The sequence below is a fragment of the Malus domestica genome, chromosome 17 (assembly GCF_042453785.1).
Source record: "Malus domestica chromosome 17, GDT2T_hap1".
NCBI lineage: Eukaryota > Viridiplantae > Streptophyta > Magnoliopsida > Rosales > Rosaceae > Malus > Malus domestica.
Window position 1 is genome coordinate 14,453,328 of NC_091677.1, and position 17,104 is coordinate 14,470,431.

At 38.9% G+C, this 17,104-nt stretch overlaps 1 non-coding gene across 1 annotated transcript; it reads left to right on the plus strand.

Moving 5' to 3' along the window:
- Positions 1-6,617: 6,617 nt before the first annotated feature.
- LOC114822818 (small nucleolar RNA R71) lies at positions 6,618-6,722 on the plus strand. The gene has a single exon (XR_003771010.1). It is a non-coding gene; the product is annotated as a small nucleolar RNA R71 (small nucleolar RNA).
- The last annotated feature ends 10,382 nt before the right edge of the window (positions 6,723-17,104 follow it).

Below are 17,104 nucleotides of genomic sequence, written 5' to 3' on the forward strand. Positions count from 1 at the left end.
TCCTTGAACAAGCTTATGAACCGTTGCCTTCGGTAGTGATTTGGTGAAGAGGTCGGCCAGATTGTCTTGTGAATGGATTTGCATGACTTCAATCTTCTGATGCTGTTGTTGTTGATGTGAGAAGAAGAACTTCAGCTTAATATGCTAAGTGTTGTCTTCTTTGATGTAACCTTTCTTAAGTTGTTCGATGCATGCTGCATTGTCTTCATAGATCGTTGTCGAGACATCCATGTTAGGGTAAAGATTGCAGGAGCTTCGAATATGGCCCACAACTGCTCTCAACCAAAAGCATTTCCAAGTTGCTTCATGTAAGGCGAGAATTCCAGCATGGTTAGATGAAGTGGCAACTAAGGTCTGTTTAGTTGACCTTTAAGAGATTGCGGTGCCTCCAACGATAAAGACATAAATTGTTTGAGAACACGCCTTGTGTGGTTCAGATAAGTATCATGCGTTGGCATAACCAATAAGGCGAGGATCGACTAGAGAAACGGGGGATGCGGCATCACTCAAGGATCTATAAGGATAGAACAAGCCCAAATCCGTAGTACCCTTAAGGTAACTGAAGATGTCTTTAACACCAGTCCAGTCTCTACGTGTTGGTGCATTACTGTATCTTGTCAAAAGATTAATAGCGAAGGAGATGTCGAGTCTAGTGTATTGAGCCAAGTACAATAAATAGCCTATCACACTTAGATGAGGAACTTCAGGCTCTAAAATCTCTTCATCATCTTCATTCAGATGAAAGGGATCTCGTTTTGCATCTAACTATTGAACGACCATAAGAGTACTCGCAAGCTTCATTTTATCCTTGTTAAAACGGCACAACACCTTCTGGATGTAGTTCGATTGATGTACTAAAATTCCATCCGAACAGTGCTCTATCTCGAGACCGAAACAGTATCGAGTCTTTCCTAGACCTTTCATCTCAAATTCTGACTTCAGGTGTGCGGCAGTTCTCGCGAACTTTTCAGGAGTTCCGATAAGGTTCATGTCATTGACATATACTACAACTATCGCAAAATCGGAATGTAACTTCTTAATGAACACACAAGGCATAGTTCATTGTTCACATATCCCTGACTAGTGAAATACTCACTCAGACGATTTACCACATTCTTCTAGATTACTTCGAACTGTAAAATGGAAAGCCTCAGCTGAATTGAGAACGTGTTTTAGGATTTGGAAATATTTGATTCAATTAATGTAAGTTCATCTGGAACTTTCATATAAACTTCCATATCAAGATCCCTATAAAAATACGCAGTTACGACGTCCATCGACTACATATTCAATTTTTCGAAAACTACCAAATTGATAAGGTAGCGAAAGTAATCACATCCATAATGGGTGAATAAATTTCATCATAGTCAATCCCGGGGCGTTGTGAGAAGCCTTGCGCAACAAGACGAGCAAAAACCTAGTCCACAAAGAGAGCCAAGTGGCCAATCCTCTCTAACCTAAGAAGGCATGCCACACCCCTATAAAAGCCATCTCATTCTCTCCAAAACCTAATTCCAATTCTCTTGCTAAATTCTCCAAACACTTTTCCCTCAAAATTCTAACTTTGGCATCGGAGGTTCTTCAGCCATAGCCCCCCATTCATCGTGGGCGCGGGAGGCTCTTAGCTTTGACCTAAAGTGTTATTTGTTTTGTAGGTGCAACTTTGTCCAAGATCAAGGAGGAAGAAATTTGCATCCACAAATTGGTGCTTTCATTGAGAGTAGAGTCACACACTTGTAGAAGACTCTCGCATCAAAGGTTTTTCTATTTTCTTGTCCATTTGTAGATTTTTTGCACGTTCTTATTATTAGAATTTTTTATTTGCAAAAATTCTTTGGTAAAACGTAAAAGAGAAGTACAATGGCTAGAAATTTAGAAAATTCAACCAGTGAAAATTCCAATATTTAAGAGATGGGACCACAATGATCCACGAGGCTAAATGTGACAATAAGCGGAGTGGCATCATCATTACGAGGCTCCACCATGGCAACCACCGCGGTGGCCACCACAGTAACCACCCGCGGTGAGGTTTATGGCACCACTACCACGGCCCAAGCCGTGCCATCCAAACTTACATGAGCCCAAGCTCAAGCTGTGCCATCCAAGGCCTATGACACCAAACCCACGGCCCAAGCCATGTCACTTCAAGCCCAACGCGTTGCCAAGCCAAGCCCAAACCTCGCACACGCGTGCGCCACACGCCGAGCAGCCTACTTTCGTAGGCCAACCTGCTCTTGTAGGCCAGCCTGCTCCTGCACCCCAGCTTGCTCTCATGGCTTCCCAAGCAGCCCAAGTCGGCCCAAGACTATCTCAACCATTTGGACCTACCATCGAGCCAGGGGCATTCTCACCATATTTCTCCACGGATTTGACATTTTCCAACTCAAATCTCGTGCCCGGAGTCTACCACCTTTCCACTGCTCAAGGAGGCACATTCCTCCCAAGCTTTTCCAACCCAAATGACAAACAACACTTGTCTTGACAAGTCATAGAGTTGACGAGCGCCCTTACACAACAGATGATCTTGGTGAATTAACTCTTGCAACACACCAAGATCCAATGTGCCCCAAACGAGATGTCCCAAAGTAGGACAAGGGCAGACGAGGAACCTTTTCAACAACATCTTGGCAAGCAGCCTCTCGACCAACCAAGAACCAAGTGTTCGGGCAACTTACACTCCCTATTGGGCCCCCGAGATAGCATATACTCTCGTTTTAGCACGTGGAGGAGAGTGGACTCTCGACCAAGCCCATAGAAAAGTATACACTCATGGTTGGGGCCACGCTTCGATAATCAACATGAGCAGCCTTCGCGGTAAAGCGTTTATTCACAGTTAGGCCTGCAATGAGCATTCTCCATATCACATCGGAGTAGGCAGCATGATAAACGGAGTGAAGCAGTTACTCAATCCGGCTCAAGTTCAACCATCAGCCTACGAAGAAATCCCTCGCCTGTTAAGAATCTACCTTATGCACTGCAGTTGCGGCATAGACGAGCCGAGTATGGAGAAGAGCATCCTAGACTAGTAGGTCAAGACCTAGGGCAGCCGAAGGCTCCGCTACCCTAACAAAGGCAAATTCAAGAAGAGGTAGAAAGACTCTTCAACGAACGGTTGTGTGATTTCCAACGCAACGAAGTGACCGATGAAGCACTATGACGGGATATGACCAACATGAGCAGGTCACCCTTAATGAACGAGATCGAGTAGGCAGAGCCTCCACGCAAGTTTAGCATGCCACACTTCACATATTTCAAAGGAGATGGAGATCCGCATAGGCACTTAAAGCAATACCAAAGCGCGATGGTCATTTATCGGAACAACGATGCCTTTATGTGCAAAATATTCACCACCACTTTACAAGTTAAGGCGCAAGATTAGTTTCACACCTTACCACCACGATTCATCCGAAGTTCTGATGATCTTTCTTGGTTTTCACCAAAGAGTATTCATCCTACTGCTCGATCAAGAAAAAGTTTGACCACTTGTTCAACGTGAAGAAAAACCCAAAAGAGTCGCTTTGTGCCTACATGAAAACGTTCAAAGCAGAGAAAGCAAAGATCGTCGGATGCGACGACTCAATAGCAAGTGCATCATTTCAAAAATGACTCCCAGCAGACCACCCACTGTTCGGAGAAATGATAATGAAAGAATATCTGACTCCTTTGCTTTAGCAGAGAAGCATGCACTTTGGGACGAGGCTCGATGAATAGACAAGGCACCCGAGCAACCTCGTAAAGAATCGGTAGTGGCTCAAAGGAAGAAAAATGGGAAACAATCCAACAAAAGCAGGTAGGGGGCTAAACGTAGGGACCGACCCACGACCATAGAAGGCTTGACAACCAAGAACTATTTTAGGTTCTCAATTCCGATCCACCAAATCCTTCGCGACATCAAGAATGAGCCATGGTTCAAGCTATTGAAACAATCGAAGGGAGAAACTTCCAAGAAGATTCGAATCAATGGCATCTTCGCCGAATCCGAGCACTTGGGGGCCACCAACAACTTTAAAAAGAGGAAGATCCAGCAGGCTCTACTAGTCTCACAGGTCCAAGCAGTCGACACCCAACCTAGACCCATTATTGGCTTTATCGAGTAGGATACAAAAGGTGTCAATTTCCTACATGACGACGCACTAGTAGTATCTATCCAACTTTCCCATGTTATAGTCGACAGAATAATGGTTGACAATGGAAGTGCAGTCAACCTACTTCAACTTTCAGTCATTTAGAAGATGGGCTTGGACTCATATGCTGAGCAGAGGTATTCACCAGATTCTACAAGCATACCTCAACTGCCATCAGTCACATCACACTTGACGTGAAAACACAGCCAGCTGTCTCATAGCAGACGTTGGTTAATCAAGCTGGATGCCTTCACTTCCGTCAAGTATAAAAAAATCTGATTCCGTATCCTAGGTGGAGGAGTCAGAGAGATCAAGTCTGACCTGGTTGCATCTCGACGATGCACTGTGCAAGTGTTGAATGAGTCAAATAAGAAAACCTTTACCCCTGTAGAGGCTACCGAAGTCCAAAAGGATAAAGAGGCTACCAAATAGCAATTACAGCAAGTGGATCAAGAAGATGGCTCCTAAGCAGACGAGATAGGATAGACACCCAAAGAGGACGCCGATGACATCATTCTTGATCCCCAACAATAAAAAAAGAAGGCTGGAATTGGCTCACGTCTAAGCTCAGCTGATGAGTAGATTTTATATTATATATTTTACCCTATTCTTAGTATATTTTGGTTAATATTTTGGAAGAATTTTGATACTTTGAATTGTATTTCCAATATAGGACTTTCGACTTCCTCTGGAGCAAACCAGGACCAAATGGATGAATTTTGGAGTAATTCCAGTTGGAGGACGTTCGTGAGTCACTTAGTTTGATTTTATCAAAATTTGGGATTTTTCCACCAAGCGGTTATTTTCTGGCGATAAAATAAAGGAGTGATGTGCAGTGCTGGAAAATAACTTTTTTGGGCTTAAATTGCGTTTTTGGAGCCCAAGATGACCTCGGATGGGTTCGTGGCCTTCTGGAGAAGTGTTCAGAATATTCCAAACATTAAATCCGGCTATATTGGACCAGTTTTGGAGCAGCTTATGGGTCCAAAACATGGCTGTTCAGATTTTGGACGAATTTTACCATTTTAATTTAGGGTAATGTTTCTTCTTTTTTTTTTTTTATGGGGATTAGGGTTTGTGTGGTGGTTTAGCAAATACATTGCTTGGCCGTCTACCATATTTGAGTAGGCTTTCTTTTATGCAATTTTGGAGACAGAGAGAATTGCTAGGGTTTTAGAGATTTTCTACTTGAAGGTGCTTTCAATCCTTTTCTTAAATATATTTTCTATGATTTTAATTATGAATATGCGTAACTAATTCCTTTTGCTAGGGCGAAGCCTTGAGCCTTAGCTTGAATATGTGATTTTTATTTAATTGCTTATGATTGATTGCATGTATACTTTGAATTGTTAATCACCGGGATAAAAACTATTTAATTGTCTTAATGCCTGATCACCATTAGGATCTTTAGAAAAGTAATTTGATGCAATTTTGGTTGGAAGGTTCCTTGAAATTGACGCTGGCTTCTTGTAATTAATAATTGTAATTTCACTTAGGATGAACACCACGTCTTAAGGATTGCATGGTTTTTCAAAAGATTTTCATAAAGCATAATGAGTCTTTCATGTTCAGATTTGATCCGAACGTCCGGACGGGTTGCATGTTAGATATACGTTCTATGTTGGAGGTTCCAAGTAGAATATGAATTAGGAAAATCTAACCTTCAAAGTGACATGTGTAGATCATAAGTAATTGGTAAAAGTTCATAGGATTGCTAGGTGATGGTGGAACCCTAATGCTTTCTTAATTTGATTTCTCCCAAAACTATTTTCTTTTTCTTCTAGTTTTCAATATTGCAGATTGTTTACTTTAATTAATTAATTTCGTTTTTATTTTAAGTAGGTTATAAGATCAATCACCTCAATTTCTATTTTGCAATAATTAATTGAAATTTGGTTAGTTTCAAATTATTTAATAATCCCTGTGGAGAACGACCTTGCAAGATCCTTTATACTACAACAACCTTGTGATTCTTGCAAGTATTATAGGAGTTTTTATCGCATTCACATAAGTAGTAAAATCCCTATCAAGAAAATGGCGCCGTTGCCGGGGACGCTGAAAATTATTAAATGAATTAACCTGCTTCGCTGTATGCTCCGGATAAGCATCTTTATGTGGACAGCTCAAAAAATCATGATTTGTCATGCTGCAAATGCTGCAGGCAGCTTGTAAAGGCTGTTGTACAGCAACTTGTGAACCCGAAATTCTTTGTAATAACATGTCAAATTTTGCATCAAATCTTTCAAGCTTTTTCTCCATTTTTTTAATTTGTGTCGACACATATGGAAAACCATTAGACATCTCAAAAACAGACCTAGATTGTGGCTGCTCAACTGCCCACTGTTGTGTATCTGCTGCCATTTTTTCAAATAACAAACAAGCCTCTTGTGCAGTTTTATCCTTGTACAAACCTCCGCATGAAGCATTGACTAGAGTTTTTGTAGTCATATTCAACCCTCTGAAAAATATAGGCATCTGATCAGTAGTGTTAATACCCGAATGTGGACATTTTCTAATCAACTCCTTGAACCGCTCACACGACTTATGAAATTCTTCATTTGATTTTTGGGCAAAAGATAAAATCTGAGTTCTCATGTCAAGAGTCTTTGAAGTTGGATAATACTTGTTTAAAAAATTTTCACTGAGTTGGGCCCAAGTACTAATGCTTCCCGATGGGAGTGTGAGGAGCCATCTCCTTGCTTGATCCTTTAGAGTGTATGGAAACAAACGGAGCTTAATAGATTCGGCTGAAAATCCCCTCACCAAAATATTTTTGCATCCCATTAAAAATTCTGCAATATGCATGTTTGGATCGTCAGTCGATAACCCATGAAATGTAGGTAGAATATTCAACATGTGCTGCTTTATTTCAAATGTAGACCCTTCCTCCACTGCCAGATAAGTAATGCAACTTGGTATATTTGTGGTATGGGCTGTTAAAGAATCACCCAAAGGCTGACCAGCCTCTGGAATAACAAACGTCATTTTTTCTTTACTGTGCAGATTCCCAGAAATTAAAGATTGCTGAAAAGTACCCTGCAGAGAAGGAACCCACTGCAAATTTTTCTCCCCACGTCTCTTCAAAGTCTGCTCAAGTTCTGGATCAAAAGGAAGCAATTTATGCACTGTTGAACGGGTGCTGACCATGCACAGATTATCTTTGTAATCTGCACTGTACTAATGTAATCTGTGAAAAATAAAATAAAAATGAAAATTAATTTTTTTTTAATGTATAAACAGAAATAAGTAATTGAAAATCTGATTAGTAGGGATTATTTTAAATAATCCCCGGCAACGGCGCCATTTTCTTGATAGGGATTTTACTACTCATGTGAATACGATAAAAACTCCTATAATACTTGTAAGAATCACAAGGTTGTTGTAGTATAAAGGATCTTGCAAGGTCGTTCTCCACAGGGATTATTAAATAATTCGAAACTAACCAAATTTCAATTAATTATTGCAAAATAGAAATTGAGGTGATTGATCTTATAACCTACTTAAAATAAAAACGAAATTAATTAATTAAAGTAAACAATCTGCAATATTGAAAACTAGAAGGAAAAGAAAATAGTTTTGGGAGAAATCAAATTAAGAAAGCATTAGGGTTCCACCATCACCTAGCAATCCTATGAACTTTTACCAATTACTTATGATCTACACATGTCATTTTGAAGGTTAGATTTTCCTAATTCATATTCTACTTGGAACCTCCAACATAGAACGTATATCTAACATGCAACCCGTCCGGACGTTCGGATCAAATCTGAACATGAAAGACTCATTATGCTTTATGAAAATCTTTTGAAAAACCATGCAATCCTTAAGACGTGGTGTTCATCCTAAGTGAAATTACAATTATTAATCATAAGAAGCCAGCGTCAATTTCAGGGAACCTTCTGACCAAAATTGCATCAAATTACTTTTCTAAAGATCCTAATGGTGATCAGGCATTAAGACAATTAGATAGTTTTTATCCCGGTGATTAACAATTCAAAGTATGCATGCAATCAATCATAAGCAATTAAATAAAAATCACATATTCATGCTAAGGCTCAAGGCTTCTGTTGGAAGTATGCCCACAAAGCCACTCATTTGATGTAATAGCTTTTGGAATACTTATTGTATTAAACTATTATATGTTTAATGAAGGGCAAAGCTTATTGTTAATCACTATTTATTGTATCATGTGTTTAAGCAATAAGGGAATCCAAGGAATGCATTTGATCTAAGAGAGAAGTGATTTAAGTAAGTTAGATTAACGAGACATTTCTCTTATGTTCATTCCTAAAACGTTCCTAGTCGTAGGATTGCCAATTGGGCATTGACAATCCGCTAAGGTTAGTATTTGTTATGTTAACTCAAGCATGAGTATGACTAGTCCCAAGTTATTTAGTGTTGGACATTAAGACAAACACATAGGTGCTTGAAAGAGTAATTAAGTACACTGAACAACGATCAAAAGAGAGTTTGAACATACATGTCATGTAAGAACTCGTAAATTGCAATATGCAAAGTAGTCCTTTGACCTGAGGCATCATAGATGTCTAATGGTTAGGTCCTTGATCTTTGATCATGTCAAAGGCATTCCATCGAGAGTGTCCACGGCATTGTTGGGGTCAAGCTATCTAGTCATGTAGGCATATGAATGCACAACAAGGGATCTCTAACCTTCCATGGTGGAAGGAGAATACTCTAAGATATGATTCGGGAGTCTTTGGCCAAAGCATACGAATATGACTTAGGAAGTATGTTCCAAATCATATTCAATTGAATCATATAAAGAAGTATCACATTGGATAGTAGACATGAAACAAACTATCACTCAAACAATGTGATTAAGAGTATTGTATTAGAGAATGACCGTATTGCGTTGTAGTTGTAACTGGATAGGTTCTCCAACCACTTCTACTTAGCTTGGGTAACCATGACATGCTGCTAGGTGTCACTCATGGTTTGTGGAAGCCCTGAAGATTAGCAAACACTAATCTTAATCAAAGGGAGAATTGAAATGTGGTTTCAATTCATAATCGATCGTTAAGAGTAACAATCGCCCACTGCCTCGCTAATTGGAACCTAATGGATCGTACACCGAGTAAAGATGAAAGTGAAGAAATATAAATGAAATGGATATGCAATTAAATGGTTTAATTGAAAATGGTCAAGATTAATTAATTAGTTAATTAATTTTACGAAAGGTTTGTATTGGGCTTTTAAGTTGGTTTTGGGTTTCGGGGCCCAAAAGTGTTTTGGTCCAAAAAGCCCATTATGTTTAAGTTGTATGACAACTAAAACAAAATGGGAAATTAGCCCAATAACAAAGACAAGGCCGGCCATAAGGGAGAGTGGATGCAAACTTGAATTAATTACAAGTTTGCCACTCAAATGTGATGTAGTATAAAGTCCACTTTATAGCTATTTTCTCATTAGGGTTTTCTTGAGGCAAAGAGGTGAAACACTTTCTCTCTTTTTCTCTACAAGGAGGCCGGCCACTTAGAGATGATTTAGCTAGCAGTCTTTTCTTCTCTAAGTCATCCATTTTATCTTCACACCTCATCCTTGGTGTGGAGACTTAGAGACACCAAATCTTTGGTGTTTTTGAAGATCCTTTCCTCACATCAAAAGGAAGGAAATCACAAGGAAGATCCAAGGAGCTAGGAGGTGACTTGAAGGCCCTCCACTTGGGTGAATCCCTTGTGTAAACAAGGATGAGCTTCAAGGGTAATGAATCTCTAAAACCTTCTTTCTCTTTAATGTTGTTAAAGAGTCTCTTGGTTCACCATTCACTACGCTTTGAAAGTCATGGGTTTTTAGAATTGTTTTGAATGCATGCCTACTTTAATGTGTTCATAGTTTGCATATGTGTTCAAATATTCTCACATGTTCTTAGCTAGGACAAAATTTTTCCTTCAAGTGGTATCAGAGCCTAGGCCTAGTTTATGGTGAATCCTTTTGGGTTTTGTGATTTTCATGATTTGTGATTTAAATGTTGTAAATGTTACAAGCTTTGTTCTTGCTTTTGAATATAAATTTTGCTTGAAAATTTAGCATCTCAAATGTTGTAGATGTAGTTCATTAAAGCATGAATATTGGAACTAAAATTTGGTGCCATGTATGTCGGGAAATTCGGCCAAATCCAAAGGGTGGATTTTTGGGTTCATGTTTGTCTTGTTAAAAGAGTTTTAAAGTGACTTTTGGAACCCCTAAGTACCCTAGGATGTTAACCCTCTTTTGTGTTGTGAAAATTTGAGTTTTAATGAGTGAAAACATTCATGGAGCTCTTATGAGTTTTCATGTGTGTTCTTCAATGTTCTTGAGTTTCTTACCAAGAACAAAAGGGTTTGGAATTTTGATTCAAAGTGTTTGGTGTTTTTCATAAAGTTTTGGTTTATTTTTTATGGGTGATGGATTATTGGTGAGGATGATAAATGCTATTAATGTTTCACAAAACATTTTTCTTACAACCCATCCCATTCACCTTTATCCTCACCCACCTATTCCACTTGCATATTCCACTTGCATGCACCACTTGCATAAAACCCTTTCACACTCCTTTTTCACTCTAAAACCGGCCAACCCCAAGTGGGGGTGATTTTGGGCCTTTTATGCAATTACATAAAGTTTTGATACTTTTGTATTTTTGTATTTTGGCTCAAAAGTTTACGTTTTTACGTTAAGGCCCAAAAACTCTAAAGGACAAATTGTTTTGTTCCTTTATTGATGTTTTTGTTATTGTTAAAAATTTTGGGTTCTAATTGTAATTACATGAAGTTGTGGACTTTTGTGTTTTTACAAAGTGACCCCAAAAGTTTATGTTTATTAAATAATGGCCCAATTGTTGAGGTCATTGTTTTTGGCCCAAATAAAATGAGAACAAAATGGTTTTGTCTCTTTAATGAGAATTGGATTTTCAATTCAATTAGTTCCATTTAAATCAATTATATGAATCCGAAAACCAATTGTTTAAGTTGTTTTCTTAGTTAATGTGATTGATTAAGAAAAGGGTGATTATGAACCAAAGGCCTCGATAATTGAGCTATGTGATTGGCCGCTTTACATTATGAGTTTAGTAGTTTAGATTTGAATGTAATTTGATTAGTTCAAATTTGTTGTAAATGGACATAAGTCCATCTAATGTGTTGTAAAAGGGCATAAGCCCTTCTTTTTATTTCAAGTATTCCTTTTTGTTTATATGTATGCAAATTGGAATAGTTGGGTCCAACGCCCAATAGGAAATAACGGTTTAATTGGATTAAACGCGTAACTAAAATCAACAACTATCTACCTTAAACCCAAGGTCCAACACAAGGCTCGTGTTAGATCAAATCAAACGGTTCATAATCATCCTAAGACCTAATATGACCATATAGTCCATATGAGGATGCAAAGCATTCGTTAGTAGTTCCATATAGTCTCGCTTGTTTCATCGAAATAGTGGGAGTATTATATACTACTAAATCATATTAACTTGGACCAATGGTTGTGATAGGCCCAAGTTCTTTTAATAAGATTAAAATAAATTTGATGTAGCCCAACACTACTCCCTCGACAAAACGAATATTAAGTTGATAAGCGAGAGATGTTTTGAACATCTCTTCGTAGGCCTTCCACCATGGTGGGCTCTAATCGTTTGTGACTCATACACCGGCTTCACCCTATAATGGGAAAGTTCAAAGTATGTGCTTACATCCAGGAGGAGTCCATAAACATATATGATGAAGTGAGTGTAGACAACGAGTATGACCAACATGATATAATTCTGAGGTTGTGCTTGAACCCCTACATCAACTAGCATGGTGGGAATGACTTAACTAAGTGCAATGGTGCCAAAATGATATAATTCTGAGGCAATCATTCTCTAGAGGCCAAAACAGATGGGTAATTACAAAAGTTGTAAATGGCTAAGAGTTATCTTCTCATCATTATTGTTGCTAGCCAAAATGATATAATTCTGAGGTGGGCTTGGTAATGGTGAGTCTCCCATACCCCGCTAAGAGTTTGACACAACTCTCGAATTCCATTGAGGGATGTGGAATTTGCCAAAAATAGTGGGTGGTACTATTTGATTTAAGACCCAATCAAGTAGTTTTAAAATCAACAATCTAATACGATTTCTGTTATGTTATGTAGTTAACGACATGCCTAAAATTACACCCACCATTATACTTGACAAAAAGGGCCTTAGGGGCCAACGTTTCCTTGCTTGGTATCGCCATATTGAGAATGTCTCAAAGGTGATAGACATATTGTATGTGATTAAGCAATCCCCTCCTCATGTACCTCCTACGAAACTAGCTTCAAATGAGGAGTGTCAAAATTATGATAGACACTATGAGGATGACTTACAAGCCAAATGCTTAATCCTCACTTCACTTAGTGAGGAGCTTATAAAGCTACATGAGCACATGGACACTTCTTGTGCCATGGTTGAAAGTTTGCATAAGATGCATGACATTGAGACTAGTAATGTACGATTCTCAAATGTTTGTAGTCTATTGAATGCCAAAATGGCAAAGGGGGCATCGGTTCATAAACATGGACAAAAGATGGAAATGATCTTTCAAGATCTTGAAAGTTTAGGAACTTCCATCGATGGGAAAATGGCCCAAGACTTTTTCTTTGCATCTCTCTCGGATGATTTCACTAAGTTTATTGTAAACTATAAAGTGAATAGATTCAATCATACTTTTACTGAGATGATTGACATATGCTGTAAGTTTGAACAAGGTTTCAAAAGGGACAATGGGAGTGAGAATGCAATCACAAGGAAAAGGTTGCATAAGAAGAAGGCAAGAAAATCCAAAGGAACATGCTTTCATTGTGGAAAAGATGAACGTTGGAAGAAGAAATACAAGGTGCGCATTGCGAGCCTTATGACAAGAACTTTTGAAGGGACTATTTCTGTCATAGAAAGTGCTTTTACAATGAGCTCCAATTCCTGGATATTTGATTCAGGCGCTAGTCAACATATCTGCAATTCATTGCAGGGACTAACAGGGAGCAGGACATTGCGCAATGGGGAGATGATTGTGCGAGTTGGGAACGGCACTAAGATCTCTGCAAAAGCAATAGGCACCTACATGCTTAAACTACCCTCTGGTGAAATCTTGGAACTTAAAAATTGTTTATATTTTCCTTCATGTATAAAGAATTTGATTTCTATCTCTAAGCTTTTACGAGATGGGCACTCAGTATTGTTTGACAAAATGAGTTGCACTTTATACCTGAACGGTCGTATTATCTCTCGTGGTAATATGATAGAGGGACTTTTTCACCTAGAGACAAGTAGTGGGATGCACTGTATTGAAAGCGGGAATACCTCAAAACCCAAAAAGGCTAGAGAAGAAGTTAACCAAGTTAGACTTTGGCATCTTAAACTTGGACATATAAACCAAGATAAGATTCGCAAGATGTCGAAAGACGGATATCTTAGTCCATTAGGTAATGACCTCATGGGCACTTGTGAACCTTGTCTACTTGGGAAGATGACCAAATCTCCATTCACTGGGAAATGAGAGCGTGCCACTGAAATTCTTGGGTTAATCTACACTGATGTATGTGGACTTATGTCTACTACATCGAGAGGAGGCTTCTTCTACTATATCACATTCACCGACGATCACTCTCGGTTTGGCTATGTGTATCTTATGAAGTACAAGTCAGAATCCTTTGAAAGGTTCAAAGAATTCAAGAATGAAGTTGAGAAGCAAACTGAGAAACAGATAAAGATCCTAAGATCAGATCGAGGGGGAGAGTATCTAAGTAACGAGTTTCTAGATTATCTCAAAGAGTGTGGAATAGTATCACAGTGGACTCCACCAGGAACTCCTCAACATAACGGAGTTTTGGAGAGGAGAAACCGAACCTTGATGAACATGGTTCGTTCTATGATGAGTTCCGCTGGTCTACCAATATCATTATGGGGATATGCATTACACACATCAGCTTATTTGCTGAATGTAGTGCCTTCTAAATCTATTCCACAAACACCATATGAGATATGGTATGGGAAGAAGCCAAGTCTTAAACACGTTAAGATTTGGGGTTGTCCAGTGTACGTTAAGAAACAAGATGCTGGAAAGCTTGAAGCAAGATCTGCTAAATGCTATTTTGTGGGGTATCCTAAACAAACTTATGGATACGAATTCTATCACCCTAACAACCAGAAAGTCTTTGTCGCCAGAACTGCTATATTCATGGAGGATGAATTCGTTCTTAATGGAACTAGCAAAAGAAAAATAGAATTGAAGGAAATTAATGAGATTAATGATGAACCACAAACAAGCACTCGACAAGTTGACAACCCTGTTCCTGAACCCTTAGCTCCACGTAGATCTGAACGGGTTAGCAAGCCACCTAAGAGGTATGGCTTAGATAATGACTTTGGGGAATTGCACCTTCTAGGTGACAATGACATAAAGGAAGACCCTAGAGACTACACTGAAGCAATGTCTGACATTGATTCAAAGAGATGGCAAGAGGCCATGAAATCTGAGATGGATTCCATGTATCAAAATCATGTTTGGACTCTTGTAGACCCTCCAGAAGGTATAGTACCTGTTGGAAACAAATGGGTCTTCAAGAGGAAGATAGGCGTTGATGGGAACGTGGAGACTTATAAGGCTAGACTGGTAGCCAAGGGTTATAGGCAAAGAGAAGGGATTGACTATGAAGAAACCTTCTCTCCTATAGCCATGATTAAGTCCATTCGGATTTTGCTTGCTATAGCTGCGTACCATGATTATGAGATATGGCAAATGGACGTGAAGACGGCCTTTCTGAATGGCTACCTTGAGGAAGAGCTCTATATGACTCAACCCGAAGGTTAAGTGTCCAAGTCTGAAAAGACTAAGGTATGCAAGCTTCAAAGGTCCATTTATGGACTTAAGCAAGCCTCTAGGAGCTGGAACATTCGTTTCGATACTGAAATCAAAACGTTTGGTTTTACTCAAAACGAAGACGACAATTGTGTTTATTAAAAAGTCGTTGGGGATGCAGTTGTATTCCTAGTGTTATATGTAGATGACATATTACTATTCGGGAATGACACTGCAGTACTTTCTTCTGTAAAAGTGTGGTTGTCCAAAACCTTCCACATGAAAGATTTGGGAGATGTATCTTATGTACTTGGGATAAAGCTCTATCGTGATAGATCCAGAAAATTAATTGGATTATCCCAATCTATGTACATAGATAAAGTGCTAAGTAGGTTCCAGATGGAACAATCTAAGAAAGGTCTTCTTCCTATAAGACATGGAATTCACCTTTCTAAGTCCATGGGACCTAAGACTCCTGAAGAGATACGGCAGATGAGTGCTATTCCTTATGCTTCCGCCATAGGAAGTCTCATGTATGCCATGATATGCACAAGGCCTGATATCGCATATGCTGTGAGCATTACTAGTCGATATCAATCTAACCCAGGATCAGAACACTGGGCAGCTATTAAGACGGTCCTTAAGTATTTAAGAAGAACTAAGGACATGTTCCTCGTTTATGGAGGAGCAATAGAGTTGCGAGTAGAAGCCTATACAGACGCAGATTTCCAATCTGACGTCGATGATAGAAGTTCCAACTCCGGATATGTATTCACTCTGAATGGTGGGGCTGTTAGCTGGAAAAGCAAGAAACAAGATGTAATTGCTGATTCCACGAAAGAGGTAGAATATGTCGCTGCAGCTGAAGCCGGAAAAGAAGCGTTCTGGATGAAGAAGTTCATCACTGAACTTGGAGTGGTTCCAACCATTACATCACTAGTAACTTTGTACTGTGATAATAGTAGGGCGATAGCTCAAGCCAAGGAACCCAGGGCTCATCAAAAGAACAAGCATTTTGACAAGCGCTTTAATATCATTAGAAAATATGCTACCGAGGGGAAAGTCAACATCCTCAAAGTTGCCTCAGCGTATAACGTAGCAGATCCACTGACAAAGCCAATGTCTCAAATCCAACTTGACTGTCATATGGAAAGGATGGGTATTAGATACATGGAAAGGTGGCTTTGAGTGCAAGTGGGAGATTGTTGGAAGTATGCCTACAAAGCCACTCATTTGATGTAATAGCTTTTGGAATACTTATTGTATTAAACTATTATATGTTTAATGAAGGGCAAAGCTTATTGTTAATCACTATTTATTGTATCATGTGTTTAAGCAATAAGGGAATCCAAGGAATGTATTTGATCTAAGAGAGAAGTGATTTAAGTAAGTTAGATTAACAAGACATTTCTCTTATGTTCATTCCTAAAACGTTCCTAGCCGTAGGATTGCCAATTGGGCATTGACAATCCGCTAAGGTTAGTATGTGTTATGTCAACTCAAGCATGAGTATGACTAGTCTCAAGTCATTTAGTGTTGGACACTAAGACAAACACATAGGTGCTTGAAAGAGTAATCAAGTACATTGAACAACGATCGAAAGAGAGTTTGAACATACATGTCATGTAAGAACTCGTAAGTTGTAATATGCAAAGTAGTCCTTTGACCTGAGGCATCATAGATGTCTAATGGTTAGGTCTTTGATCTTTGATCATGTCAAAGGCATTCCATCGAGAGTGTCCACGACATTGTTGGGGTCAAGCTATCTAGTCATGTAGGCATATGAATGCACAACAAGGGATCTCTAACCTTCCATGGTGGAAGGAGAATACTCTAAGATAAGATTCGGGAGTCTTTGGCCAAAGCATACGAATATGACTTAGGAAGTATGTTCCAAATCATATTCAATTGAATCATATAAAGAAGTATCACATTGGATAGTAGACATGAAACAAACTATCACTCAAACAATGTGATTAAGAGTATTGTATTAGAGAATGACCGTATTGCATTGTAGTTGTAACTGGATAGGTTCTCCAACCACTTCTACTTAGCTTGGGTAAGCATGACATGCTGCTAGGTGTCACTCATGGTTTGTGGAAGCCCTAAATATTAGCAAACACTAATCTTAATCAAAGGGAGAATTGAAATGTAGTTTCAATT